The following is a 10,000-nucleotide window of genomic DNA, read 5'->3' as shown; positions in this document are numbered from 1 at the left end:
ACCTAACCTATGTCGTACCTTAACCTAACCTATGTCGTACCTTAACCTAACCTATGTCGTACCTTAACCTAACCTATGTCGTACCTTAACCTAACCTATGTCGTACCTTAACCTAACCTATGTCGTACCTTAACCTAACCTATGTCGTACCTTAACCTAACCTATGTCGTACCTTAACCTAACCTATGTCGTACCTTAACCTAACCTATGTCGTACCTTAACCTAACCTATGTCGTACCTTAACCTAACCTATGTCGTACCTTAACCTAACCTATGTCGTACCTTAACCTAACCTATGTCGTACCTTAACCTAACCTATGTCGTACCTTAACCTAACCTATGTCGTACCTTAACCTAACCTATGTCGTACCTTAACCTAACCTATGTCGTACCTTAACCTAACCTATGTCGTACCTTAACCTAACCTATGTCGTACCTTAACCTAACCTATGTCGTACCTTAACCTAACCTATGTCGTACCTTAACCTAACCTATGTCGTACCTTAACCTAACCTATGTCGTACCTTAACCTAACCTATGTCGTACCTTAACCTAACCTATGTCGTACCTTAACCTAACCTATGTCGTACCTTAACCTAACCTATGTCGTACCTTAACCTAACCTATGTCGTACCTTAACCTAACCTATGTCGTACCTTAACCTAACCTATGTCGTACCTTAACCTAACCTGTATTGCGCCTTAACCTAACCTGTATTGCGCCTTAACCTAACCTGTATTGCGCCTTAACGTAACCTGTATTGCGCCTTAACGTAACCTGTATTGCGCCTTAACGTAACCTGTATTGCGCCTTAACGTAACCTGTATTGCGCCTTAACGTAACCTGTATTGCGCCTTAACGTAACCTGTATTGCGCCTTAACGTAACCTGTATTGCGCCTTAACGTAACCTGTATTGCGCCTTAACGTAACCTGTATTGCGCCTTAACGTAACCTGTATTGCGCCTTAACGTAACCTGTATTGCGCCTTAACGTAACCTGTATTGCGCCTTAACGTAACCTGTATTGCGCCTTAACGTAACCTGTATTGCGCCTTAACGTAACCTGTATTGCGCCTTAACGTAACCTGTATTGCGCCTTAACGTAACCTGTATTGCGCCTTAACGTAACCTGTATTGCGCCTCAACGTAACCTGCATTGCGCCTTAACGTAACCTGCATTGCGCCTTAACGTAACCTGTATTGCGCCTTAACGTAACCTGTATTGCGCCTTAACGTAACCTGTATTGCGCCTTAACGTAACCTGTATTGCGCCTTAACGTAACCTGTATTGCGCCTTAACGTAACCGATATTGCGCCTTAACGTAACCTATATTGCGCCGTAACGTAACCTATATTGCGCCGTAACGTAACCCACATTGCCCCTTAACGTAACCCACATTGCCCCTTAACGTAACCCACATTGCCCCTTAACGTAACCCAACACACGTTGGGCCTTAACCCAACACACGTTGGGCCTTAACCCAACACACGTTGGGCCTTAACCCAACACACGTTGGGCCTTAACCCAACACACGTTGGGCCTTAACCCAACACACGTTGGGCCTTAACCCAACACACGTTGGGCCTTAACCCAACACACGTTGGGCCTTAACCCAACACACGTTGGGCCTTAACCCAACACACGTTGGGCCTTAACCCAACACACGTTGGGCCTTAACCCAACACACGTTGGGCCTTAACCCAACACACGTTGGGCCTTAACCTGCTCTGTAATTGTCATACGACGCGTTAAATTAGTGTAGTGTTGCCTAACTGCAACCCCCGCAATATAGTTTGCTACTCGCACTGCCCGGTCCCCAGTGTATCGCTTCATGTTAAACACCTTGCAGCTATACACTGTAATGTGGATGGCAGCAGGACGTACATGCTCAATGCCCTTTGCAGTTGTTCATTGGCATTTGCAGTTGTTCATTGGCATTCGCATGTGCGAAGCACTTAGCCTACGCTGTGGTACGGCCTGTGTCAACTGTCCGCTGATGTTGTACGTCCAAATCACACACTGTACTGCACATTGGTCCTCATGTACTGAATGATACATCGTGGTACATGTGACCGTACAACGACTGCGCCAACAACGGCGAACCATGCGGTCCAAATGTTGTGCACTCAGCTACGTGTCGTCTCCCTATAAGAGCTGGATTGCAGTGTGGTATGCCCTGGATGGCGATCAGCATGAGCCGTCTGTTGATGTAGTGGCGCGTGTTGTCAGACGTAGTCGTCTCTTCTCACACACCGTGATAGCATGGTGCACTGCGTTCCACATCTGCGACATGCGACAGAGGCCGGTTGACAGTCGTTCGCGCAATGGACATCGCATACGTACGGGGGCCACCTTCCACGTGTTCGCGAAGCGTGCACATGTTGTTGCGTGTATGTGGGCAGACATAGTGTGTCGTGACACCTGACACAGGCATGCAACAATCGTTGAATTTGCAAATGGCGATGGACGCCTACGTTTGCTGGTGACGTTATGCAAATGAACAACTGGTAAACCGTTGTGGTGCGGTTGTTCTCGCTAGAGGTGAATCAGTGATGGCGACGATCGGTTGAGCTACCAACCGGTTGTTCCAGCGATACCCACCATGCCCACGAACGTGAATGGCATCTGGGTGTGAAGCGATACGCGGCGGTGGCTGGGTGGGACCGTCCCCGGCCGGTGAGGGGGGGCCTCCCGGCGTGCTGGCCGCGCGGTGCGTGGGCGCACGCGCTACAGCCGGCTGGTGGGGGCGGCCAGTGGCAGGCGCGCCGGCCGACGGAGGCGGCAGGCGGCGCAGCTGCGCGCCGGCGCACCCTGCACGCGGCGCCGTGCGGCCAAAGTAGGTCCTCGCGGGCCCGGTGCGAAGCGCGGTGGACATCTGCAGTGTGCTGGTCCGATTGAGGACTGTGTGCGCTGAGGATGCGCCGCCGCCCGGCGCTCGGCGCCGCGACGCCGTCTGCTGCTCGGTCGCCTCTGCGGTTCTCGCAGGTGGTTTGTATCGCAGCTGTGCGGACGTGTTGGCGCGTGCGCTGTGCTGGGAGAGTTCGCTTCGGCACCCAAGTGGGGCTTTTGTCCTTCTGTGGCGCTGGCGTTGGAGCTGCCGGTCACCGTAGGTGGCGCGTGTTGTCTCCCGCCGGCAATGCCACGACAGCACGCTCCCGGGCCTCTGTCGGCAGCGGCAAGCTCAGTTGGGAGCACGGGTGGTCGCACCTAAAGCGTCTACTCGCCAAACTCCGGGCGATTGCGCCTCTCTCGAACCCGACCAAGTACTTAGGACGGCGCTGCGCGCCGCCGGGACCTGAGAGGGTTTCGAGGTGTATTGTGCAGGGGAGCTCAGCCTCCTCCTGTTTGCAGAATAATTGAGCGGACGCTTGCGTGTTCGCGCGGGCCCCCGGGACACACTCCCGGGCGGCCGGCTGCTCAGCTCTAGTTGACGCAGCTCCCTGGTTGATCCTGCCAGTAGTCATATGCTTGTCTCAAAGATTAAGCCATGCATGTCTCAGTACAAGCCGCATTAAGGTGAAACCGCGAATGGCTCATTAAATCAGTTATGGTTCCTTAGATCGTACCCACGTTACTTGGATAACTGTGGTAATTCTAGAGCTAATACATGCAAACAGAGTCCCGACCAGAGATGGAAGGGACGCTTTTTATTAGATCAAAACCAATCGGTCGGCTCGTCCGGTCCGTTTGCCTTGGTGACTCTGAATAACTTTGGGCTGATCGCACGGTCCTCGTACCGGCGACGCATCTTTCAAATGTCTGCCTTATCAACTGTCGATGGTAGGTTCTGCGCCTACCATGGTTGTAACGGGTAACGGGGAATCAGGGTTCGATTCCGGAGAGGGAGCCTGAGAAACGGCTACCACATCCAAGGAAGGCAGCAGGCGCGCAAATTACCCACTCCCGGCACGGGGAGGTAGTGACGAAAAATAACGATACGGGACTCATCCGAGGCCCCGTAATCGGAATGAGTACACTTTAAATCCTTGAACGAGTATCTATTGGAGGGCAAGTCTGGTGCCAGCAGCCGCGGTAATTCCAGCTCCAATAGCGTATATTAAAGTTGTTGCGGTTAAAAAGCTCGTAGTTGGATTTGTGTCCCACGCTGTTGGTTCACCGCCCGTCGGTGTTTAACTGGCATGTATCGTGGGACGTCCTGCCGGTGGGGCGAGCCGAAGGCGTGCGACGCGCCTCGTGCGTGCTCGTGCGTCCCGAGGCGGACCCCGTTGCAATCCTACCAGGGTGCTCTTGAGTGAGTGTCTCGGTGGGCCGGCACGTTTACTTTGAACAAATTAGAGTGCTTAAAGCAGGCAAGCCCGCCTGAATACTGTGTGCATGGAATAATGGAATAGGACCTCGGTTCTATTTTGTTGGTTTTCGGAACCCGAGGTAATGATTAATAGGGACAGGCGGGGGCATTCGTATTGCGACGTTAGAGGTGAAATTCTTGGATCGTCGCAAGACGAACAGAAGCGAAAGCATTTGCCAAGTATGTTTTCATTAATCAAGAACGAAAGTTAGAGGTTCGAAGGCGATCAGATACCGCCCTAGTTCTAACCATAAACGATGCCAGCCAGCGATCCGCCGCAGTTCCTCCGATGACTCGGCGGGCAGCCTCCGGGAAACCAAAGCTTTTGGGTTCCGGGGGAAGTATGGTTGCAAAGCTGAAACTTAAAGGAATTGACGGAAGGGCACCACCAGGAGTGGAGCCTGCGGCTTAATTTGACTCAACACGGGAAACCTCACCAGGCCCGGACACCGGAAGGATTGACAGATTGATAGCTCTTTCTTGATTCGGTGGGTGGTGGTGCATGGCCGTTCTTAGTTGGTGGAGCGATTTGTCTGGTTAATTCCGATAACGAACGAGACTCTAGCCTGCTAACTAGTCGCGTGACATCCTTCGTGCTGTCAGCGATTACTTTTCTTCTTAGAGGGACAGGCGGCTTCTAGCCGCACGAGATTGAGCAATAACAGGTCTGTGATGCCCTTAGATGTTCTGGGCCGCACGCGCGCTACACTGAAGGAATCAGCGTGTCTTCCTAGGCCGAAAGGTCGGGGTAACCCGCTGAACCTCCTTCGTGCTAGGGATTGGGGCTTGCAATTGTTCCCCATGAACGAGGAATTCCCAGTAAGCGCGAGTCATAAGCTCGCGTTGATTACGTCCCTGCCCTTTGTACACACCGCCCGTCGCTACTACCGATTGAATGATTTAGTGAGGTCTTCGGACTGGTACGCGGCATTGACTCTGTCGTTGCCGATGCTACCGGAAAGATGACCAAACTTGATCATTTAGAGGAAGTAAAAGTCGTAACAAGGTTTCCGTAGGTGAACCTGCGGAAGGATCATTACCGACTAGACTGCATGTCGTTCGATGTGCGTGTCGTGTCGCGCAACACGCTACCTGTACGGCTCGCAGTAGCCGTGCGCCGCGTGCGGAACCACGCGTGCTTCTCAAAACTAACGCCAATGTTGTGTGGTACGAGCGCTGAAGCGCTGGAGCGGCTGGCCTGCGGCACCTGGCGCCTGGCGCCGGTTTTGAATGACTTTCGCCCGACTGCCTGTCCGCTCCGGTGTGGAGCCGTACGACGCCCATCGGCCGTGAGGCCGTTGGACACAGAACGCTTGAACAGGGGCCGCCACACGCCTACGTCCCGCCTATGCAACTGTCTTGAAAGAGACAGTGGAAACTAAGAAAAGATCACCCAGGACGGTGGATCACTCGGCTCGTGGGTCGATGAAGAACGCAGCAAATTGCGCGTCGACATGTGAACTGCAGGACACATGAACATCGACGTTTCGAACGCACATTGCGGTCCATGGATTCCGTTCCCGGGCCACGTCTGGCTGAGGGTCGGCTACGTATACTGAAGCGCGCGGCGTTTGCCCCGCTTCGCAGACCTGGGAGCGTCGCGGCCGCCTGTGGGGCCGGCCGCGCCTCCTGAAACGTGCGATGCGCGCCCGTCGCCTGGCGGTTCGCATACCGGTACTTACTCGGTAGCGTGCACAGCCGGCTGGCGGTGTGGCGTGCGACACCTCGTACAACGACCTCAGAGCAGGCGAGACTACCCGCTGAATTTAAGCATATTACTAAGCGGAGGAAAAGAAACTAACAAGGATTCCCCCAGTAGCGGCGAGCGAACAGGGAAGAGTCCAGCACCGAACCCCGCAGGCTGCCGCCTGTCGTGGCATGTGGTGTTTGGGAGGGTCCACTACCCCGACGCCTCGCGCCGAGCCCAAGTCCAACTTGAATGAGGCCACGGCCCGTAGAGGGTGCCAGGCCCGTAGCGGCCGGTGCGAGCGTCGGCGGGACCTCTCCTTCGAGTCGGGTTGCTTGAGAGTGCAGCTCCAAGTGGGTGGTAAACTCCATCTGAGACTAAATATGACCACGAGACCGATAGCGAACAAGTACCGTGAGGGAAAGTTGAAAAGAACTTTGAAGAGAGAGTTCAAAAGTACGTGAAACCGTTCTGGGGTAAACGTGAGAAGTCCGAAAGGTCGAACGGGTGAGATTCACGCCCATCCGGCCACAGGCCTCCGCCCTCGGCAGATGGGGCCGGCCGCCCGCGCGGAGCAATCCGCGGCGGGGTCGTGTCCGGTTGCCTTTCCACTCGCCGCGGGGTGGGGCCGTTCCGGTGTGCGGTGGGCCGCACTTCTCCCCTAGTAGGACGTCGCGACCCGCTGGGTGCCGGCCTACGGCCCGGGTGCGCAGCCTGTCCTTCCGCGGGCCTCGGTTCGCGTCTGTTGGGCAGAGCCCCGGTGTCCTGGCTGGCTGCCCGGCGGTATATCTGGAGGAGTCGATTCGCCCCTTTGGGCGCTCGGGCTCCCGGCAAGCGCGCGCGGTTCTTCCCGGATGACGGACCTACCTGGCCCGGCCCCGGACCCGCGCCGCTGTTGGCTCGGGATGCTCTCGGGCGGAATAATCGCTCCCGTCAGCGGCGCTTCAGCTTTGGACAATTTCACGACCCGTCTTGAAACACGGACCAAGGAGTCTAACATGTGCGCGAGTCATTGGGCTGTACGAAACCTAAAGGCGTAATGAAAGTGAAGGTCTCGCCTTGCGCGGGCCGAGGGAGGATGGGGCTTCCCCGCCCTTCACGGGGCGGCGGCCTCCGCACTCCCGGGGCGTCTCGTCCTCATTGCGAGGTGAGGCGCACCTAGAGCGTACACGTTGGGACCCGAAAGATGGTGAACTATGCCTGGCCAGGACGAAGTCAGGGGAAACCCTGATGGAGGTCCGTAGCGATTCTGACGTGCAAATCGATCGTCGGAGCTGGGTATAGGGGCGAAAGACTAATCGAACCATCTAGTAGCTGGTTCCCTCCGAAGTTTCCCTCAGGATAGCTGGTGCTCGTACGAGTCTCATCCGGTAAAGCGAATGATTAGAGGCCTTGGGGCCGAAACGACCTCAACCTATTCTCAAACTTTAAATGGGTGAGATCTCCGGCTTGCTTGATATGCTGAAGCCGCGAGCAAACGACTCGGATCGGAGTGCCAAGTGGGCCACTTTTGGTAAGCAGAACTGGCGCTGTGGGATGAACCAAACGCCGAGTTAAGGCGCCCGAATCGACGCTCATGGGAAACCATGAAAGGCGTTGGTTGCTTAAGACAGCAGGACGGTGGCCATGGAAGTCGGAATCCGCTAAGGAGTGTGTAACAACTCACCTGCCGAAGCAACTAGCCCTGAAAATGGATGGCGCTGAAGCGTCGTGCCTATACTCGGCCGTCAGTCTGGCAGTCATGGCCGGTCCTTGCGGCCGGCCGCGAAGCCCTGACGAGTAGGAGGGTCGCGGCGGTGGGCGCAGAAGGGTCTGGGCGTGAGCCTGCCTGGAGCCGCCGTCGGTGCAGATCTTGGTGGTAGTAGCAAATACTCCAGCGAGGCCCTGGAGGGCTGACGCGGAGAAGGGTTTCGTGTGAACAGCCGTTGCACACGAGTCAGTCGATCCTAAGCCCTAGGAGAAATCCGATGTTGATGGGGGCCGTCATAGCATGATGCACTTTGTGCTGGCCCCCGTTGGGCGAAAGGGAATCCGGTTCCTATTCCGGAACCCGGCAGCGGAACCGATACAAGTCGGGCCCCTCTTTTAGAGATGCTCGTCGGGGTAACCCAAAAGGACCCGGAGACGCCGTCGGGAGATCGGGGAAGAGTTTTCTTTTCTGCATGAGCGTTCGAGTTCCCTGGAATCCTCTAGCAGGGAGATAGGGTTTGGAACGCGAAGAGCACCGCAGTTGCGGCGGTGTCCCGATCTTCCCCTCGGACCTTGAAAATCCGGGAGAGGGCCACGTGGAGGTGTCGCGCCGGTTCGTACCCATATCCGCAGCAGGTCTCCAAGGTGAAGAGCCTCTAGTCGATAGAATAATGTAGGTAAGGGAAGTCGGCAAATTGGATCCGTAACTTCGGGATAAGGATTGGCTCTGAGGATCGGGGCGTGTCGGGCTTGGTCGGGAAGTGGGTCAGCGCTAACGTGCCGGGCCTGGGCGAGGTGAGTGCCGTAGGGGTGCCGGTAAGTGCGGGCGTTTAGCGCGGGCGTGGTCTGCTCTCGCCGTTGGTTGGCCTCGTGCTGGCCGGCGGTGCAGGATGCGCGCGCCTGCGCGGCGTTCGCGCCCCGGTGCTTCAACCTGCGTGCAGGATCCGAGCTCGGTCCCGTGCCTTGGCCTCCCACGGATCTTCCTTGCTGCGAGGCCGCGTCCGCCTTAGCGTGCTCCTCCGGGGGCGCGCGGGTGCGCGGATTCTCTTCGGCCGCCATTCAACGATCAACTCAGAACTGGCACGGACTGGGGGAATCCGACTGTCTAATTAAAACAAAGCATTGCGATGGCCCTAGCGGGTGTTGACGCAATGTGATTTCTGCCCAGTGCTCTGAATGTCAACGTGAAGAAATTCAAGCAAGCGCGGGTAAACGGCGGGAGTAACTATGACTCTCTTAAGGTAGCCAAATGCCTCGTCATCTAATTAGTGACGCGCATGAATGGATTAACGAGATTCCCGCTGTCCCTATCTACCTGAAAACGGCCACATGAGAAAGGATTGTCGAAAAGCGGGGAACCAACCGGTCTGCATTCCGTGCAAAAAGCGAAATCGCAATTGCGTGACGCCAGGAAAAGAGTGTGACTTCTATAAAATCCTCACACAACGTAAAATCCAGCGGACAGACTATGGGAGACAAGACCTCTCGTCAACCGTCTCCTTACCGGCTGCCGCCTCACCTGTTGCCGACCGGACTGTGAAACATCACAATGCCCGTGTCGGTTAAAATAGGACAGCTGAACTGCGCGCGATCGCAAGCGGTGATGTGCGAGGTGCGACGCCGAGCGGAGGAGGAGTCTTTAGACATTTTATGTCTACAGGAGCCATACTCCAAAGACGGAAAGATCCTGTATATGCCGACTACAGCTCAGATCTTGGCAGGAGGAGAGCACCCTATGGCAGCGATCGCTGTGCTAAATCGATCTCTGAGAGCAGTGAAAGTGGCGCACCTCAGCAACAGATGCATGGTGTTAGCCGAAATAAACACTGGCGATTTCACCTTTTTCGTGCTGAACATGTACTTTCAGTACAGGCACAGAGAGAGGCCGTACATCGACCAGTTAAAAGAGGCGGTTGGGTTCCACCGCAATGACTTGCTCATCTGCACAATGGACGCAAACGCCATGTCACCCCTATGGCACAGTGACATCACGCCTCTTGGCGCGCGACGCGCCGCTAGGCGGGGTGAGAGACTCGCTGAAGCAATTCTCGAGCTCGGATTAGAAGTGTTGAACCGACCAAACTTCCCACCAACTTTTGAAGGTCGCCGGGGAGCGACCTCAAACATTGATGTGACACTAAAGAGTGCACATGTGCATCTCCGCGCGGAGAATTGGAAGGTATGGCGGGGAACGACACTAAGTGATCATAATCTGATCACTTTCACTGTAGCTTATGATGGGGAGCCTCCTCCACAAGACCAGGTGAACGGCATCGTCAAGTACAACTGGCGAAAGGCTGATTGGGATCGACTA

General features: G+C 55.5%; 2 non-coding genes and 1 pseudogene across 2 annotated transcripts; all 3 read left to right on the top strand.

The window, feature by feature from the left end:
* Positions 1 to 3,438: 3,438 nt before the first annotated feature.
* Positions 3,439 to 5,349, top strand: LOC124593040. Its single transcript, XR_006977791.1, has one exon. It is a non-coding gene; the product is annotated as a small subunit ribosomal RNA (ribosomal RNA).
* Positions 5,350 to 5,700: 351 nt separating this feature from the next.
* LOC124593135 lies at positions 5,701 to 5,855 on the top strand. The gene has a single exon (XR_006977857.1). It is a non-coding gene; the product is annotated as a 5.8S ribosomal RNA (ribosomal RNA).
* Positions 5,856 to 6,043: 188 nt separating this feature from the next.
* The window catches only part of LOC124593098, an 8,129-nt pseudogene continuing 4,172 nt past the window's right edge, over positions 6,044 to 10,000 (top strand).

This window comes from Schistocerca americana, unplaced genomic scaffold (assembly GCF_021461395.2).
Source record: "Schistocerca americana isolate TAMUIC-IGC-003095 unplaced genomic scaffold, iqSchAmer2.1 HiC_scaffold_97, whole genome shotgun sequence".
Lineage (NCBI taxonomy): Eukaryota > Metazoa > Arthropoda > Insecta > Orthoptera > Acrididae > Schistocerca > Schistocerca americana.
Note: the sequence above shows the minus strand (reverse complement) of the source record. Positions and strands in the feature narration are given on the sequence as shown.